This window comes from Octopus bimaculoides, chromosome 22 (assembly GCF_001194135.2).
Source record: "Octopus bimaculoides isolate UCB-OBI-ISO-001 chromosome 22, ASM119413v2, whole genome shotgun sequence".
Classification (NCBI taxonomy): Eukaryota; Metazoa; Mollusca; class Cephalopoda; order Octopoda; family Octopodidae; genus Octopus; species Octopus bimaculoides.
In genome coordinates this window covers 35,870,526-35,873,869 of record NC_069002.1, presented here as the reverse complement: position 1 = coordinate 35,873,869, position 3,344 = coordinate 35,870,526, and positions in this window count along the sequence as shown.

Below are 3,344 nucleotides of genomic sequence, written 5' to 3'. Positions count from 1 at the left end.
TATATATATATGTGCTTCCAAAGCCAATCACACATTTGAGGGGAAGAAGAGGTAAGAAACATATATCACAATGGCCTTGACATGAAACAACCCTGTCACTAAAACAAACATTTTAGACATCAGATCACCCCTACCACACACACAAACAATGTATGTGCTTGTCGTTTTGCCAGAGGTGGAAAGAAACGAGAAATAGAAGATTGTGATGATATAATTAAGTCTAAATCACATGACTCTATGCCTTCACCAGTGAAGACAAAAGGCACACACTAGAACATTTCCACTTGTTTGAAAATACTCAAATAGCATCATCAGATTTCTCATATTTCCACGAAGACGTCAGACAATCGTGATAGAACTTAAAGAAAAAAACAAAAACGATTCAATATTAGCTTAGGCCACCCACAATGACAATGATGACAACAATAACAATAATGGTTTCAAATTTTGGCACAAAGCCAGCAAGTTTGGGGAAGGACCTAAGTCGATTACATGGACCCCAATATGTAACTGGCAATTATCTTATTGACCCTGGAAGGATGGAAGGCAAAATCGACCTTGTCAGAATCTGAACTTAGAACATAAAGAATGGTATGCTAACGGTTGTGCCAGCTAATTACCTTATATAATAATAATAATAATAATAATAATGGTTTTAAATTTTGCCACAAGAGCAGTCACTTTGGGGGAGGGGACAAGTCGATTACATCGACCCCAGTGTTTCACTGGTGCTTAATTTATTGACCCAGAGAGGATGAAAGGCAAAGTCCACCTCAGCGGAATTTGAACTCAGAACATAGCGATGGGTGAAATATCACAAAGCATTTCGTCCAGCGTTGCTAATGATTCTACCACTCCACTGTTTTAAATAGTAATAATAATAATAATAATAATAATCCTTTCTACTAAAAGCACAAGGCCTGAAATTTGGCGGGAAGGGACTAATCAATTTCATCGAAGCCAGTATTTCACTGGTTCTTAATCTACTGACACCGAAAGGATGGAAGGCAAATCGACTCACCACCTGAATAATGATGATACTAATAATAATAATAATAACAATAATAATAATACTAATACTACTAATAAAAATAGATTCAAATTTTAGCAAAGCGCCAGTAGATTCTGAGGGGAGGGGGTTAAGTTGATTACACTGACCCCAGCACTTGACTGGTATTTATGATACCAACCCCAAAAGGATGAAAGGCAGAGTTGAACTCGTTGGAATTTGAACTCACAATATAAAGATGGATGAAATGCCACTAAGTAATTTGTCCGGCATGCCAATGGTTCTGCCAGCTCTCCACCTTAATAATAATAATCCTTTCTACAATAGGCACAAGGCCTGAAATTTTGGGGGAGGGGGTCTAGTCAATTTCATTAACCCTGGTACCCAACTGACACTTATATCATAAACCCCAAAAAATGATGAAAAGCAAAGTCGACCTCAGCAGGACTTGAACTCAGAACATAAAGATAGACAAAATGTGGCAAAGCATTTTGTCTACCATGCTGATGGTTAAACCACCACCTACCATGATGATGATAATAATAATAATAATAATAATAATAATAATAATAATCCTTTCTACTGGAAGCACAAGGCCTCAAATTTTGGGGAAGGACTTAAGTCAATTACATTGACCCCCAGTGTAACTGGTACTTATTTAATCGACTCCAGAAAGGATGAAAGGCTAAGTCGACCTCGGCAGAATTTGAACTCAGAACGTAGTGGCAGGCAAAATACTGCTAAGCTTTTCGCCTGGCGTGCTACCGATTCTGCCAGCTTAGCACCTCAACAATAAAAAATCATAGAAAGAGATTGAAATAGAATGCCCAGTGGGGCTCCTACAGAAAGTCTGTCTTTTAGGGACAACAAGGACTATCAGGAGGGTTCTAAGCCCTTGAAAGACTCCTGAAAACTTGTAGATGCCTAAGGTTACAGGTAGTAACTCCTATCCACATAATTCCTACCAGGAATAAAGCTGGAACTGAACCAAACCATAATAATAATAATAATAATAATAATAATAATAATGTATGTTGGATTGTTAGAGGGCAAGTTATAGTAGCATTTTGGCCAAAATGGTTCTCTGGGAAGTCCTAGAGTATTCTCTGTGATTAGAATATGGTAACTGAAGAATATATTAAATATTCTTTATCGTCATTGTCATCATCAAAGTAATCAATAATCCTGGACGTTTGGTTTCTACTGTATAAGCTATTGCCAACCGAAACTACAACCAACACTGTCACCTGGGACCACTAATTACAGCACCACACAAGCAACAGTGGTTTCGGGTCATAACCATTCGTCTAGAATTCTATTGTTTATACGAGATAAAAAGATATTTTCAAACATCATTACTTGACAGTTTCAATAAAAGATTAAAGGCTAAACACAAAAAGGCCATGTGTGTGTGAGGAAAGAGAGAGAGAGAGGGGGAGAGAGAAAGGGAGAGAGAGAGGGAGAGAGAGAGGGAGAGAAAGAGAGAGAGAGAGAGAGAGAGAAAGAGAGAGACAGAGAGAGAGAGAAAGAGAGAGAGAAAGAGAGATAGAGAGAGACAGAGAGAGAGAAAGAGAGAGAGAGTGTGTGTGTGTGTGTTAACTATACCCAAACCCTTCATATTTCTAAGGGGAGCTTGCACTACTGAAGCATGCCCCTTCATCAGGTATTTGGGGGAACACACACAAGCATACACATGTCTAGCTGATGTATGTAAAGTGTATGTATGTATGTATGTGTATATATAAAATGTACATACAGATATTTTTACACCTTAATAAACATAACTTGAGTGTATGTGTGGAGTCTGCATATTGAAGATAAATAAATACAACATGCCCGTAACCATGAGCATGTAAACGTATGTCTAGGTTGAGTACAAATATACATATGGGAGCCTGAATTCCCCACACACACATATATATATACAGACATCAGAAAATAACAGATTAAAACTTCAGTATTGTACAATATTGTAAATAATATTTAACAAGTTTGTGGTGCACAACAACAGCAATACCCAGACAGGAATTGCTCCAAGTACACATGATTTATTAAGTTACAAGTTTGGTTTACCATAAGACAGACACACAGATAGACAAACAGACACACACATATTTTCAATACCAATACATACATATATATAATAATAATATTAGGGATGAAAATCCAAATTTACAGGTAAAAACTCAATTAAATTCAATTTATCAAAAATTAAAATAAGTTTAACAGTATAAATATATAGTTCTACTTTTACTTATTAATTTTTCTATATATGACAATGGATTTTCATAGATGAGTTCATGAACCTTGGTTCTTTTCCCTAAAACTATATATA